The following is a 17,695-nucleotide window of genomic DNA, read 5'->3' as shown; positions in this document are numbered from 1 at the left end:
AGCCGATTTAGCTAGAGCATATTTGGACAAGGCATCTAAAAAGATGAAGAAGTGGGCAGATACTAAGAGAAGGCATGTAGCATTCCAAGAAGGGGAGTTAGTCATGGTGAAGCTACTGCCCCAACAATTCAAGGCCCTACGGAAGGTGCACAAGGGGTTGGTTCGACGCTATGAAGGACCATTTCCCATTGTGAGGAAGGTGGGTAAGGTTTCCTATCAACTACGACTTCGTCCTAAGTTGAAGATTCACCCTATTTTCCATGTGAGTGTCCTGAAGCCTTACCATCAAGACATGGAAGACCCTAGTCGGGGGGAATCAAAGAGGGCACCTACGGCGGTTGTGACTTCGTTTGATAAGGATGTAGAAGCTATACTTGCAGATCGGGTCATACGACGTAGGGGGGTGCCTAACTATACCGAATACCTAGTGAAGTGGAAGAACCTACCGGATAGTGAAGCTAGTTGGGAGCATGAAGACGCTTTATGGCAATTTAAAGACCACATTCGGAGGTTCAAGGAAGAAGACGCGACGAGGGCGTCGCGAGATTACGTGGGGGAGGGTGTCACGTCCCGTCCAGAAGAGGTGAAAACCTTGAGGTTTGGCTGGAAGGATCTACACTCTCCATGAGGATCCATGAGAAGTCCGGAATATTCTAGAGGATTCAAGAGAAACCTAGACCAATGTAGATGAGAACCTCTCTAGAATACTCCATGTAAATATCTTGTACATAACCCTAGAATAATCTAGAACCCTAACTAGATGGGTGACATGTGTACATATCTAGAACCTTGTATCGTTGTGATACGTGCCAAGCCCTCTATATAAAGGGGTTGGTCTCTCATTTGTAACATATCCAAGAATCCAAGTATTCTAGCAATACAAGTATTCTCCACATTCTCTCAATCTATCCTACTTCCTACTCTTTTACTCTTAGCTTCCGCATTTTCATAGCTTGTGGGCAAGGCTTACTTAGCAAGGGAGGTGCTAAGTGCCGCACGGGAGTGTTGGAAAAGTTAGGCCCATGACATAATGCAACCCAAGCACAAAGAAATGCACATGAGGTCGAAGTTGCCAATGGGTTCAAGGCCCTCACTGCCTTGCACTCCTCCATGAGTGATTCCATTTTTACAAGGATAATGTCATGCACAAGTGCTAGAGAGGTTTGGATAAAGCTTCAAGAGGAGTTCCATAGAAATACTAGAACTCGGCAAATGCAAGTTTTAAACCTAAGAAGAGAGTTTGAGACCTTGAAGATGAAGGAGAATGAGCTTGTCAAGGATTTCACGGAAAGGATGCTCAAAGTGGTAAATCAAATTCGAGTCCTTGGTGAGCAATTGACCGATCAAAGGGTAGTAGAGAAAGTATTGGTGACCTTACCCAAAAGGTTTGAAGCTAAGATTTCCTCCCTTGAAGAATCTAGAAATCTTAGTGAAATAACCTTGAGTGAGCTCATCAATGCTCTTCAAGCAACCGAACAAAGGAGAGCCATTAGAAAGGAGGAGACCATAGAGAGTGCATTCTATGGTGGCCACGGCAACAAAAAGAAGAATAAGGGAAGGAAGAGCAACAATAACAACCAAACTGGTTTTACAACCAACAACAACAAAAGTGGATGGAATCAACAACAACAACAACAAAGCCATCAAAACTGAGGAGGGCATCAACTTTGCCCTCATTGCAAAAAGCTTGGACATCCACCATCCAAGTGTTTTTGGAGGCCGGATGCATCTTGTGAAAGATGTGGAGGAAAAGGCCACATTGCCAAAGTATGCAAGTAAAGGAGACAACAAGCCAATGTGGTTAATGAAGAAGCCGAGAACCTATTTGTGGCCACATGCCTTAAGGCCACAAGTAGTGGTTTCGGTTGGCTTGTGGATAGTGGTTGCTCACACCACATGAGTTTCCAAAAGGATGGCTTTATGGAGCTTGACCGAAACTACAAAACCAAAGTGAAGATTGGTGATGCCCGGTTCATGAAAGTAGAAGGCAAAGGAGATGTGTGCTTGAACACCAAGGAAGGTACCAAAATTATAAAAGATGTGCTATATGTTCCTAGTTTGTGTGAGAACTTGCTTAGTGTAGCACAATTGGTAGAAAAAGGCTTTGCTTTAAATTTTGCAAAAGATGGATGTATCATATATGATGCTTGTGGTAATGAGCTGTTTAAGGTACCATTGAAGGACAAAAGCTATAGATTGGACCTAGTTAAGAATGAACAAGCCTTAAAAACCAAAGTGGAGTCCATTTCTCAACTTTGGCATAAAAGGCTTGGGCATTCTAGCTATGGTGCCATGAAAAACACCAATGCCATTGTGAAGGACATGCCAAAGATTGAGGAGATGAAAAGCCTATGTGATGTATGCCAACTAGGGAAATCCACACTGCTTCCATTCCCTAAAGCCGGTTCATGGAGAGCTAAGGAGAAGCTTGAGCTAGTCCATTCGGATGTGTGTGGACCGATGAGTTTGTCATCAATTGAAGGATGTAAGTACTTGCTAACCTTCATTGATGACTACTCAAGGATGTGTTGGGTATATTTTCTAACAACCAAGTCACAAGTGCTTGAGAAGTTCATGGAATTCAAGAAGATGGTGGAAACCCAAAGCAATGCAAAGATCAAGTGCTTGAAAACCGACAATGGTGGAGAATATACAAGCTTGGCTATGGAGGATTTTTGCAAAGAAAATGGAATGGTGCATCAATTCACAACACCATGCACACCACAACAAAATGGTGTTTGTGAGAGGAAAAATAGGACCTTGATGGAGATGGCAAGGTGCATGATACATGAGAAGAACATGCCAACGAAGTTTTGGGCCGAAGCCATATACACGGCTAGCTACATCCAAAACTGAGCATACACCAAAGCCAATGAGTCCAAGACACCCTATGAGATATGGTATGGAGAAAAACCATCTTTGGACAACATAAAAATCTTTGGAAGTGTTTGTTTTCTCCATGTTCTTCCACACATGAGAGACAAGCTTGGCAAAAGGGCAAATGTGGGCATCTTGGTCGGCTTTAGTGAGGTTACCAAAGGTTTTAGGGTTTTCAACTTGGAAACCAAGAAACTTGTGGTAACAAGGGATGTGAGGATTGATGAAGATGCTGTTTGGGATTGGACAAAGGAGGAGCTTCTTGTCCATGAAGATAATGCTCGGTTGGATGATGAAGAAGAAGAAACAAATGACAATGACAATGAAGAAAATGAAGATGATGAGGAGGATGCACTTAAGACCATTGGAGCCGAATTGGAGATTGGAGATGGTGTTAGAGGAGAAAGGCCATTGTCCAAAATATATGAAAGGTGCAATGTTGCCTTGAGTGATCCTACCAATGCTTAAGAAGCTATGCAAAAGAAAGAGTGGATGGAGGCCATGCAAACCAAAATGGATATGATAGAAAAGAATGAAACTTGGTCTTTGGTTTCTAAACCTAAAAACAAGAAACCAATTGGTGTAAAGTGGATCTTTAGGACCAAGTTCAACCCGGATGGAACAATATGCAAGCACAAGGCAAGGCTTGTGGCAAAAGGCTATGTACAACAAGTGGGTGTAGATTATGGAGAGACGTTTGCACCGGTTGCAAGAATGGAGACCATAAGGCCCATCCTATCCATCTCAGCCTCAATGTCATGGAAGGTGTAGCACCTTGATGTAAAGTCAGCTTTCTTGAATGGTGTGCTTCAAGAGGAGGTTTATGTCAAGCAACCCGAGGGCTTCATTATTCAAGGATATGAGGACAAAGTCTACCATCTACACAAGGCACTTTACGGGTTAAAGCAAGCACCTAGGGCTTGGTATGGCAAGATTGATGGTTACTTGACCTACCAAGGCTTTAGGAGGAGTCCAAATGAGCCAACACTATAGGAATGAAGAAGGCATGGTTGTTATCTCACTCTATGTGGATGATTTGTTGGTCATGGGTGAAAATGAAAAGAATGTGGAAGTTTTGAAAAATGAACTTGAAAAGGAGTTTGACATGTCAAGCCTTGGTGAACTGAATTACTTCCTTGGAGTGGAAGTGATGCAATGCTCTAGGGGTATTTTCATATCTCAAGAGAAATACATCAAAAATCTTTTGAAAAAGTTCAACCTGGATGAATGCAAGCCAATGTCAACACCAATGAGCCAAGGAGACAAATACAAGAAGTAGGATGGCACACCAAAGGTAAACCCGACCCTATATAGAAGCATGATAGGAAGTTTGGTCTATGTATGTTCAACAATACCAGATATTATGCATGCCACATGTGTTTTGTCTAGATATATGCAAGCACCATCCCAAAACCATTTTGTAGGTGCCAAAAAAATTCTTAGATACTTAAAAGGAACACAAGACTTTGGAGTTTGGTATGATAGGCAAGATGTGATGAGATTAATGGCCTACTCGGATAGTGATTGGGCTGGATGCTTGGATGATATGAAGAGCACTTCGGGGTATCTTTTCTCACTTGGTAGTGGACCATTCTCATGGAATGCAAAGAAGCAAGCAACAACCGCTCAAAGCACCACCGAAACCGAGTACATTGCTTGCTCATCATATGCAAATCAATGCATTTGGCTTAGGAAATTATTGGAGGACCTTGGTTATCCTCAAGAGGGCTCAACCATCATCAAATGTGACAACACTTCATCCATATCAATAGCCAAGAACCCCGTTCAACATGGAAGGACAAAACACATACCGGTGAAGTATCACTCTTTGAGGGAGTTTGAAGAAAATGGAGAAGTAAGCTTGGAATATATCAAGACCGAAGATAACCTTGCAGATTTCTTCACCAAGCCACTTCCAAAAGCAAGATTTGAGACCTTGAGGAAGCTTCTAAATATTCCAAGCAAGAACACCAAGGAGGAGTGTTGAAATGTGGTGATCTTGCCACAATGTGCAAGGTAGTTCGGTTACACTTGCACTCTTTGTTTTGCAACATAAAAAACCAAAAATTATTTATGTTTATGCATTTTATTTTATCTTGTAATGTTTAAGAACAATATCCTTTTTGTAATGCCTAAGCTCATTATCTAGCTTAGGGCCTTTTTGTCTAGTTGCTGGAATTGTATTTCCAGCAACATAAGTCCACTTCCTTGGATACCGTTTGAAGTAGGTTTGGGATTTGGATTTGAATTTTGGATATGATAAACTAGATATGACGAGGAAGCAGCAGAAAAAAGAATGGCCCAATTTGGAGCTGGGAAGGCTGAGTTAGGCCCAAAACAATCTGACCCTTGTGCAGTTTTGTTGCCCAGAAAACTGGGCAAAACTGCCTCGGGTTTGATTACTTTTGAATGGGTAAATGGACTTTGTTTTATCTGGTTTTTGGTTAGAACATATTTTAATATTCAAAAAGGCTCTCCTCCAATTTTCAAGTCAAATGGAGCTGGTTTTCAAATTCCAATGCCTTAGACAAGCTGAACTGCCCATTAAAGAAGGTTTCTTGCATGCCCAGCACATTGATTAGAGTTAGTTGAGGTAGATTGGCTTGGTTGGTTACTTTTAATTCTTTTGTATTTATTGTTCAATATGGCATCATGCCTTATTTTCTTTTTGATGTATTTAAAAGTATGAAAATTGTAATGAAAAACGTTGAGAAAGAAAATATTCAAAAAACATATTTTGAAAAACAACATTTTTGGCTTTCTCTCTCTCTCAACTACTTCATTTTGGTTTCTTCTTCTTCCCAAAAGCCAACAACCTTCTCAAGAACCCTAAACCTCCATTAAAACCAGAAACAAAACCTTAACAAACCCAAAAAAAAAAAAAAAAACAAAATCAAGAACCAAGAACCAACAACAATCATTCTTGACTAACACCTTGAATGATTGTGCTCTAGGGTACAACAACATAAACCTACACCAAATTCCATCATACACTAATTAATATTAATTATTAATAAAGGGTATATAATGTATATATACTAAGATATAATAAAATAAGGATATAATAAGGAATCTATAATATAAGATAATAAAATAAGGATATAATAAGGAATCTATAATATAAAAGTCTATAGACTAATATATATATTTTTAATATATTTAATATATATTAAAAAAAAGAAAAGAAAATGTTACAAATCTGTGAAGTATATAATAGACTAGAATATACTAAGTACGTATATAATATAATTAATGTAAATCAAAAATGTAAATATGTAAACAAAATAATAAGTAAATGGGCTTATTCATCTTTCTACATGCAATATATGTATCATAATTCACTTTTTTATTATGTTCATTATTTATTTTTATTATTCTACATTTTTGTTTGTCCCTTTGCGAAAAAATTCGTTATAATACGAACTGACAAAAGAGATTCTTAGTAAAATCAGGGATTCTTAAGGGATATAGAAAGATGCAAGATCCCCTCGGCCAATGTCCATGGATGAAAGAGACAAAATTCGTTCTTTCTATTTTGTTTGATAGAGATTTCCTGACCTGATTAGTAATCAGGGCTATCGATAAAAAAACATATCTACATGATTCTTTTTCCAATTTAATCTTATGTTACCAAAGAAAAATCCATTCTTGGAATTTTGACTTTGCTTCCCATAAACTAAATAACTACTTGGTTCCACAAAACAAGTACTAAATTTTTTAATTTATTAAATATTAATTAAGGATAAGATTAAGGATAAGGATATATGGCTTTCCTTAATTTTATTTTTGATTTCATTTTTTTATTCAAAGGAAAGAAAGCATGGAGCTGAAATAACTCACTCAGAACACGTTTTAAAGGATTATGTGGTACGGTTGGATCGAATAAGCCCTTATGGAATAAATATTCAGCCATTTGTGCACCCTTAGGTACTGTCCTGTTCAATGTTTGTTCAATAACTCTTTTACCTACAAATGCAACGTAGGCATTTGGTTCGGCAATAATGATTAATACATAGAATAACTTATCATTTGATAGATAATAATATAAAGCAAAAGATATTTTAGTCATTTGCATCAAGCTCAAACTTCCTTCTTGCATACATGCTCCTTTAGAAGCACACTCTAGAATAAGAGGTAAAATTTATTGGTAGCATGTTCAATCAAACGTGTGATTTTCTCGCTCACTACCGATCCCATACGATCTCCCATAAACTGAAAATCCATAACCCCGATTGTTACAGGAATACCATTTAGTTGACCTATGCCTGTTTGAACAGCATCAGTTAATCCTGCTGTTCTTTCACTAAAACCAATACGATCTTTATAAGGTTCCTCCCGCCAATGAAATTTTATGGGATCGCTGGAGACCATGTTTTCATCTAGAGGCTCCCAAGCACCTGGATTAACCAAAGTTTCGATTCTATTTCAACTAGTCATTTTCAAATGACGTCCACAATGTTCACAAATATTCATTTGAAATTTAAAAAATTTCTTATAATTTAATCCATAACAACTTTCGCATTGCACCCACAAATATTTGTATTTTTTTAGTTATCTCTAAATTAATTTTTCTATCTCTTATTTGTATTTGATTTAGAGAAAATGCTAAATCATTTTTTCTTTCTCTTATTTCAGCTAGAACTTTCCTTAATTTGTTTTCTTTTAAAATTTTATTTAATTTTAATTTGTTTTCTTTTAGTTGAGTTAGAGCTCTTTATAAATTCCTTTTTCTTTTTCTTATTTCAGTTAGAGCTCTCTCGAACTCTCTTTTTCTTAGAGTTTTTGTAGTATCATCTGTACTGGTTCGTATACTGAAACTCCCACTTTTACTACTCTTATCGCTTTCGCCATGAATGTAACTATAAATGTAACTGTCATTGGAATTGACACCATTACTTAAAATATAACGATCAGTACTAATTTGAGATCGAAGATAACTATCAATGTAACTAGTAATATGATTATTCCAACTATATTTAGTATCATACATGTAATAATAATAGTGAGGATTATCACTCTTAGATACATTATTCGGATAACTAGAATTTTGATAACTATAAAAAGAACTTTTTGGTGCACTTAGAAAAGAACGATCGGTGTCAGTCTCAAAAATTTAATTTTTAATATCAAAATATATGGAGTAATGGTCCCTATTACTATCCCTAAATAAAAAAGTTTAATCATATATGAAATTTTGAATGTACCTCCTGATGCTGACTAAATGATCGACATTACTGTAACTATAATTGTTACTTTCAATCCCATTAGGAATCTTTTTATTCATATGATTTAAAATCAGATCTTTATTTACACTCATATTTTCATTTTTAGTAGGACCACCAAAACTATCCATTGATTTGCTTAACCTACACCTGTATTCTAACCCCCTCCTTAACATCATCGAATTGAATCAACATTTTCCATAGAGCTTTCTTGCCCCCATTTACACAAAAATACAATAAACAAATAGTCATTTGATAAAAATCATTTGAATATTCTAATTAGAATTTAGAATCAAAATAAGCATATAAATCAAATTGTTAGGATTATTGACTAATAACAGGTAGATACTAAAAAAAAAAGTGATTATCCCTTGCGAGAATCCAAAGTATCTATTCTCTATATATGATAAAATAGGATGAAACTTTTTTGCAATTAAAAATAATTGGAAAAAAGGTTTTTTTTTAAATTATAAATAGCAAATAGCGGATTCCTCCATGTTGTGTCAAATTCACATTGAAAAAAGAAAAAAGTTGTTTTCTCGTATGAATATGAAGAACCTTTATTCATAAAATCTCACCTACTAATCAGTTTCTATTCCAACACAGAATGAAAAGGACAATATACAGGATGGGTAGAAGAAATTATGATACTAGACTCGATCCATGATCCGAAATGGCAAGATATAATAATATATAAAATAAAAATATAATTATAAAAATGATAATTAAAATATATAATATAAAAAATACAAAAGTACACCAATCCTAAGGATCCATAGGATTAATTATGGATCCAACACAACAATAGAAACATTTAAGTTGTTTGGCCTTATATTTTGTATTTAAGATCTTATCTTGTATATCTAGATAGGTCTGTATCTATCAAAAATTGATAAAATCATTGTATTCGACTAAATCCTTTTACTAAAAGATTGGGCCGAGTTTAATTTCAATTACAATTAAGAGGACGGATAGTTAGTAATTATTAGATTACAAAGTATCCATTGCTTCGAATTCAAATTTGATATGCTTCCATAATGAACTGTAAGTAATTATTGGATTACAAAGTATCCATTGCTTTGAATTCAAATTTGATCTCCTTCCATACTTCAGAAGCAGCAGCTAGTTCAGGACTCCATTTACTACCCTCACCAATAATTTCATTATGAGCTTGTACACATGCTTTTAGAACTACTCGATTAGCTACGACACTGGCGCATTTCCCCAAGGGTGTCCTAAAGTTCCTCCACGTAGCTATAGTACGGAGCAAAGATCTTGGTTAGAGCGGGCATATGCCAAACATGAATATCCCCTGAAGCCACAGGGATAACACCTGGTAAAGAGACCCAATCTTGCATGAAATAAATACCGCGGCTTCGATCTTTTTCAATAAAATCATCGTGTAGTAAATTAACAAAGCTTAAAGTGATGTTCCTTTCGCCTTCAAGTTTGCCTACTATAGTACCAGCATGAATATGATCTCCACCAGACAGACGTAATGCTTTAGCTAGTACACAAAAGTACATGCCATGATTTTTCTATCTATCAATAACTGCATGCATTGCACGGTGGATGTGAAGAAGTAGACCATTATCTCGGCAATAATGAGCGAAGTTAATATTTGCAGTGAATCCCCCTTTTAAGTAATTATGCATTACTATAGGAACTCCTAATTCTTTGGCAAATACAGCCCTTTTAATCATTTCTTCCCATGTACCTGCAGTAGCATTCAAGTAATGCCCTTTGATTTCACCTGTTTGAACCTGTGCTTTATAAATGGCTTCGACACAAAATAAGAAATGGTCTCTCTAACACATAAATGGTTGGGAATTCATATTGTCATCATCTTTGGTAAAATCAAGTCAACGTGAAGACATTCATAAACTGCTCTACCATAATTCTTAGAATATAACCACAATTTAGGTTTAATAGTACATCCCAATAGGGGGTGGCCATACTTGTTCAGTTTATCTCTTTCAACTTGGATTCCATGAGCCAGTCTTTGGGAAGTTTTAGTATAAGAAGGAGGGATTCGCAAATCCTCCAAACGTAGAGCGCGCAGGGCTTTGAACCCAAAAACATTACCCACAATGGAAGTAAACATGTTAGTAACAGAACCTTCTTCAAAAAGGTCTAAGGGGTAAGCTACATAAGCAATATATTGACTTTTTTCTCCAGCAATAGGCTTAAGGCTATAGCATCGACCTTTGTAGTGATCTAGACTGGCAAGCCCATCAGTCCATATAGTTGTCCATGTACCAATAGAAGATTCAGCAGCTACCGTGGCCTTTGCTTCCTCAGGTGGAACTCTAGGTTGAGGAGTTACTCAAAACGCTGCCAAGGTAACAGTATATTTGGTTTCATAGTCAAGAGTGTAATATGTCAATTTATAATATTTAACAGTGGCTTTGAATCCAACACTTGCTTCAGTCTCTATTTGTGGTGACATAAGTCCCTCCCTACAACTTATGAATTAAAAATTCTCGCAATACCAAGGTCTACTCGACATGAATTAGGAGTCAATGAAACCTTTGATAGGAATCTTTCACTAAATCATCAACTAATTAGAACGGTTCATTATTAGACCGTGGTATTTGATTTGCTAAATACATCATTATTGTATACTCTTTCATATGTATGGCGCAACCCGCTTTTTGTTTTTCAAAGTTTCTAATCTCTTACCTTTTTTTTAATCGAAATATCTAAGAAATTCACTCTTGACAGTAATATATGTTATATATGTAAATCCTAGATGTAAAAATATGCAGAATTCATTCATGAATAGAAAGAAAGGGCATAGGTATAAAAAAGAAAAATAATATAAAATAATATAATAAATAATAGGCTAGGAATAAATCAATATGCTAAAATAGGAAATAGGACATGAAATAAGGGCCGATGAGATAGAAAATAGGAATCGTAAATAGAATGAGTTTGGGTTCAAATTCCATAGATAACATGGTTCGTATTGTATATAATGATAGGAAAATGAAAGACTTTCTCAAGATTTTTATTCATCTACTTGATATTTTGAAAATGGATTTTGGTTAAACTTGAAAATTCACTCATTGAAATTGAATAAGTAAACAATTGGATTGCATTCGATTGGATGGCCCTCACAAAGTTGAGTGCTAGCGCCCATTTTTATTTCTTATAGAAATATTGAATTAACCGATTAACTTAACTTACTATCGAACATTTATTTTTTATTTCAATAATTTTTGCAAAAAGTTTCGACATCTTTTTATTTTATTATGAGAATCAATCCTACTACTTCTGGTCCGGGGTTCCCGCACTTGAAAAAACAACCTGGGGTGTATTGCTTAAATCATTGGTTCGGTATTGGATGTAGCTTTTCCATCGGGCAAGATGCCTAATATTTACAATGCTCTAGTAGTTAAAGGCCAAGATACTGTTGGTCAAAATATTAATGTGACTTGTGAAGTACAGCAATTATTAGGAAATAATCGAGTTAGAGCGTTAGCTATGAGTGCTACAGATGGTCTAACGAGAGGAATGGAAGTGATTGACACAGGAGCTCCTCTAAGTGTTCCACTTGGTAGAGCGATGCTAGAACGAATTTTCAATGTGCTTGGAGAGCCCATTGATAATTTAGGTTCTATAGATACTTGCACAACATCTCCTATTCATAAATCTGCATCTACCTTTATACAGTTAGATATAAAATTATCGATTTTTGAAACAGGAATTAAAGTAGTAGATCTTTTAGCCCCTTATCACCGTGGAGGAAAAATAGGACTATTCGGGGGAGCGGGAGTGGGAAAAACAGTACTCATTCTAGAATTGATCAACAACATTGCCAAAGCTCATGGGGGCGTATCCGTATTTGGCAGTGTAGGTGAACGTACTCGTGAAGGCAATGATCTTTACATAGAAATGAAAGAATCTAAGGTAATTAACTAAAAAAATATTTCAGAATCAAAATTAGCTCTAGTCTACCGTCAGATGAATGAACCACCAGGAGCACATATGAGAGTTGGTTTAACTGCCCTAGCTATGACGGACTATTTTCAAGATGTTAATGAACAAGAAGTACTTCTATTTATTGACAATATCTTTCATTTTGTCCAAGTGGGATCTGAAGTATCAGCCTTGTTGGGTAGAATGCCCTTCACTGTGGGATATCAACCTATTCTTACTACCAAAATGGGTTCTTTACAAGAAAGAATTACTTCTACCAAAAAGGGTGGGTCCATAACTTCTATTCAATCAGTTTATGTACCCGTAGACAATTTGACCGATCTCGTTCTGGCCACAACATTTGCATATTTAGATGCTACTACCGTACTATCAAGAGGATTGGCTGCCGAAGGTATCTATCCAACAGAAGATCCTTTAGATTCAATGCCAACTATGTTAAAACCTCGGATCGTTTGGTGAAGAAAGTTACGAAACTGTGCAAAAGAGTTAAACAAACTTTATAACATTGCAAAGAACTTCAGGACATTATAGCTATCCAGGGGTTGGATGAATTATCCAAAGAAGATCGCTAAACCGTAGCAAGAGCATGAAAAATTGATCACTTTCTATCACAACCCTTTCTAGTAGCAGAAGTATTTACCGGTTCACCAGGAAAATATATTGGTCTAGCAGAAACAATTAGAGGATTTAAATTGATCCTTTCTGGCGAATTAGATGGTCTCCCTGAACAGGCTTTTTATTTGGTGGGTACTGCAAAGGCTACGAACTTAGAAATGGAGAGCAATTTGAAGAAATGACCTTAAATCTTTGTGTACTGATCCCAAATCAAATTGTTTGGGATTCGAAAGTGAAAGAAATAATTTTTTCTAATAATAGTGGACAAATCAGCGTATTGCCAAACCACACGCCTATTGCCATAGCTATAGATATCGGTATTTTGAGAATATGCCTTAGCGACCAATGGTTAATGATGGCTTTGATGGGTGGTTTTGCTAGAATAGGCAATAAGAAGAACACTATTTTGGTGAATGATACAGAGAAAGGTAGTGACATTGATCCACTAGAAGCTCAACAAACCCTTAAAATAGCAAAGGCTAACTTGAGTAAAGTTGAAGGCAAGAGACAAAGAATTGAAGAAAATCTCGCTCTCAAACGAGCTAGGACATGAGTAGAGGCTAAATGTGATATCATAACTAGATGATGGGTCTAAATAAGCAAAATAAGGTGTATAAATATACACCTTATTTTATTTTGTTTGCTTCTGCCGATTGAAATGAAAAAAATATTTAATTCGAAATGAAAAAGATAAATAGAGTAGGATGAAAAAGTTACAAAATCAATAAAAGAGCATAAGTAGAAAAACATAATAGAGACTATTCACGCTAGTATTGAATCAGTTCTACCTACTATTGGATTTGAACCAATGACCCCCGCCGTATGAAAGCAATACTCTAACCACTAAGTTAAGTAGGTCATTTATCATCACAAAGAGGAACAAGTGTGGCCTATCACATTGATAGATTATAAATGGAATATTGTTTATAAGCAATTCCAATCGAACAAATCAAAGAGATATGATGTTGGATCATGTAATATTCATCTTGACAAGAAATTATCTACATGATAAAATATGTATCACAAGCATAAAGGCTATAGCTTAATTAGGTAGAGCACCTCGTTTACACACGAGCCAATGTTTTTCAGAGGAGTCCATCATGGAATCAAAAGATTTGATCTTATTGAAAAATGGATGTCTTACTCTATGATGTTTAGGGAACAAAATAAGAGAACAATAGCCTGACAAATGGTTTGGTCCGATATGGATTCGTGCGCCCATGTAGGTGCCAATATAGAACCCATCATTAAGTTGAGATAGTGATAAGGTAAATACCCTGTTGATTCAATGCTAGGCATAATGAGTATAAGGACCTCAAAAAAATTATCTTTTCATTCTATCTTATGAACTTTACGGTGCATGAAGTTTCATATTTGATTCTAACAGTGCAATAAAGACTCCATTTAACCTAAGTTGATCTAGGCCTTAAGCAGACCTACATCAGAATGACCCTTCTTTGAAACACTTTGATACGAACCTAGGACGACCTGCTCCTAAACCCGTATTATATTAGCCCGGATCTTTAATTAAGTTCAAGTTCTAATGGAATGGACCTTAACCCCTAACCAACCTGTGGTTAGAAACCTTGGTATAATGTAGACGCCACAATAGGGGATGGAAAACCTATTGATAAGTCAAGCTAAAACAACCAATTCTCTAATGGTGTTTTAGGTGTTCTCAAAGAACAAAGAGATAATTAATCTCACAAGTATTTTCTTAATCAAATCAAAGTTGTATTATTATTGAAAAAATAAGCCTTTAAATAGGCTTTGAAAGAAACAAAATAAACCCTAAAAACCCTAGGAAAAACCGGCCACGCAATGAAGAAGTCTACCTTGGCCGAAACTTTCCTTTTCCTAAACTAATTTGGATTAATTAATTCCTTTATTTTGAAATAGGAATTATTTAATTTACAATGAAAATAATAAAATAATAACTTTCCTAAACTTATTTTTCCAGAAAGTAAATAAATAAAAACTAAAAAGTAATGGTAGTTTCCTAAAACAAAAAGTAGAATAAAATTAGGAAACTACAATACTAGCTTTTTGACTAAATTGACTTTGACCAATCTTTGACCAAATTGAGCTCCAAATCAGCTTCAAAATGCTTTGTAGGATGCCAAATAAACTTATTGTGAAGTTCCTCACGTTGCCCTTGCTTGGAAGTATGAGAAAAGGCTAATACAGTAAAATACAGTAAAGCCAGCAAGGAATACAGCAAATCCGGCCTTTCCTTCTCCTTGTGCGCAAACCACCTTGTTGGTCGGCTTTGAAGCTTCTTTGGCTGGTTTCTATGACTCATACTCCATATGAATTGAACCCATAAGGATGGGGTTCCAATTCATACAACCCGGCCTCCTTATTATCACCAAAAACGTCACCCGTCCCTATTTTGGCTTCTATTGCTTGTATGAGTAAAACAGGCCTTAGTTCTTTAGATGTGGCCAACCCCTCTTGACTATGACTTATTCCTTGTATGAAGACAGCAAGATTTTCCTTGAACTTCTTGGCTTGGGCCCTAGTGATCGGTCCCACCTTCATTTGTATTGGGTCAGCACCCCAGCGGGTTGTCGGTCGAGCAGTCTCGGGTGGATTCGCATCATTCCCCTCCTCTTGAAAAGGATTTGTCCTCAAATCGAAGTCATCACCTGCAGCAAAAGGAGATAAATCAGCAACATTAAAGGTGGCACTAACACTATACTCACCCGGTAGATCAAGTTTGTAGGCATTGTCGTTTATCCTCTCCAAAACTTGAAAAGGTCCATCACCCTTCGGCATGAGTTTTGATTTCCTTTGTTTGGGGAATCTTTCTTTCCTTAAATGCAGCCACACCCAATCTCCAGGTTCAAACACCATTGATTTTCGGCCTTGATTAGCCACCCTTGCATATTGCTCGGTCCTCCTCTTAATGTTTGCTCAGGTCTTCTCATGAATCTACTTTACAAAATCAGCTTTTTGATTTCCATCTAGATTAGCACGCTCACTTAAAGGCAAAGGTGTTAAATCTAATGAAGTCAAAGGATTAAAACCATAAACAATTTCAAATGGAGTAAATTTAGTTGCTGAATGTAAAGACCTATTATATGCAAATTCAACATGTGGCAAACATTCTTCCCAAGTCCTTAAATTTCTACTAATTAATGCTCTCAACAATGTAGACAAGGTTCTATTTACTACTTCGGTTTGTCCATCAGTTTGTGGATGACAAGTAGTTGAAAATAAAAGCTTAGTACCTAATTTAGCCCACAATGTTTTCCAAAAATAGCTTAAGAACTTAACATCCCTATCCGACACAATAGTTCTTGGCATTCCATGCAATCTCACAATTTCCTTGAAAAATAAGTTAGCAATATTGGATGCATCATCAGTTTTGTTACATGCAATAAAATGTGCCATCTTAGAAAACCTATCTACTACAACAAATATTGAATCCTTACCTGTCCTTGACCTAGGCAACCCAAGAATAAAATCCATAGACAAATCTACCCAAGGATAGGTAGGAATCGGCAAAGGCTTATACAATCCATGCGGTTTCAATGTTGATTTTGTTTTTCGGCACTTCAAACATCCTTCACAAATTCTCTCAACATCTCTCCTCATGTTAGGCCAATAAAAATGTTCTTGCAGCAAGGATAAAGTTTTTAAAACACCAAAATGACCCATTAAACCATCCCCATGACCTTCCCGAACCAATAATTCCCTAATACTACAATTAGGCACACAAAGTTTATTTTCCTTAAATAAATATCCCTCAAATATGTAAAATTTATTAAATCCATGTTTCAAACAGGTTTTAAAAATTTCTCCAAAGTCACTATCATGCTAATAAAGTTCTTTCAATTGTTCAAATCCAAGCAACCTAGCATCTAAAGTAGAAAAGAGCACATACCTTCGGGATAATGCATCGGCAACCACATTTTCCTTACCTTTTTTGTAGCGGATCACATATGGAAATGTTTCAATAAATTCAATCCACTTAGCATGCCTTCGGTTGAGCTTTCCTTGACCCTTGATATGCTTCAAAGACTCATGATCCGTATGAATCACAAACTCCTTTGGCATAAGATAATGCTGCCACGTCTCCAAAGCCCTCACCAAAGCATACATCTCCTTGTCATAAGTCAGGTAGTTTAGGGCAGCTCCATTCAATTTTTCACTAAAGTAGGCTATGGGCCTTCCTTCTTGCATTAAAACAGCTCCAATACCTACACCCGAAGCATCACACTCAATTTCAAAAGTCTTAGAAAAATTTGGCAAAACTAACAAAGGTGCATTACACAGTTTTTCTTTCAATAAATTAAAAGATTTTTCTTGTACTTCCCCCCATTTGAAAACAACATTCTTCTTGACAACTTCATTCAATGGTGCTGCTATGGTACTAAAATCCTTGACAAATCTTCAGAAAAAACTTGCCAAGCCATGAAAGCTCCTCACTTGGGTGATAGAAGTAGGAACCGGCCACTCTTGAATTGCTTTCACCTTAGCTTGGTCAACTTTGATTCCTGCAGCACTAACTACAAAACCTAGAAACACAAGCTCTTCTTTGCAAAATTGACATTTTTTAATGTTAGCAAATAATCTTTCCTTTCTAAGAACTTGCAAAACTTGCCTAAGTTGATCCACATAGTCATCCAAATTTCGGCTATATATTAGAATGTCATCAAAATAAACAACCACAAATTTACCAATAAATGGACGCATTACATGATTCATAAGCCTCATGAAAGTACTAGGTGCATTGGATAATCCAAAAGGCATAACTAACCATTCATACAGCCCATATTTAGTTTTGAATGCGGTTTTCCATTCATCACCTTCTTTCATTCTAATTTGGTGATAACCACTCCTAAGATCAATTTTTGTAAACATGCAAGCACCATGCAACTCATCAAGCATATCATCTAATCTAGGAATGGGATGTCTATATTTGATGGTAATATTGTTTATAGCCCTACAATCAACACACATTCTCCAAGAACCATCCTTTTTAGGTACCAACAAAACAGGGACAGCACATGGACTTAAACTCTCACGAATAT

General features: G+C 36.2%; 2 pseudogenes; one reads left to right on the top strand and one right to left on the bottom strand.

Moving 5' to 3' along the window:
* Positions 1-7,990: 7,990 nt before the first annotated feature.
* On the bottom strand, positions 7,991-10,563 carry LOC125418822 (ribulose bisphosphate carboxylase large chain-like; annotated as a pseudogene).
* Positions 10,564-11,361: 798 nt separating this feature from the next.
* On the top strand, positions 11,362-12,838 carry LOC132804103 (ATP synthase subunit beta, chloroplastic-like; annotated as a pseudogene).
* The last annotated feature ends 4,857 nt before the right edge of the window (positions 12,839-17,695 follow it).

The sequence above is a fragment of the Ziziphus jujuba genome, chromosome 6, assembly GCF_031755915.1.
Source record: "Ziziphus jujuba cultivar Dongzao chromosome 6, ASM3175591v1".
Classification (NCBI taxonomy): Eukaryota; Viridiplantae; Streptophyta; class Magnoliopsida; order Rosales; family Rhamnaceae; genus Ziziphus; species Ziziphus jujuba.
The sequence above is the reverse complement of the archived record's forward strand: the minus strand, read 5'-3'. Positions and strand labels throughout refer to the sequence as shown.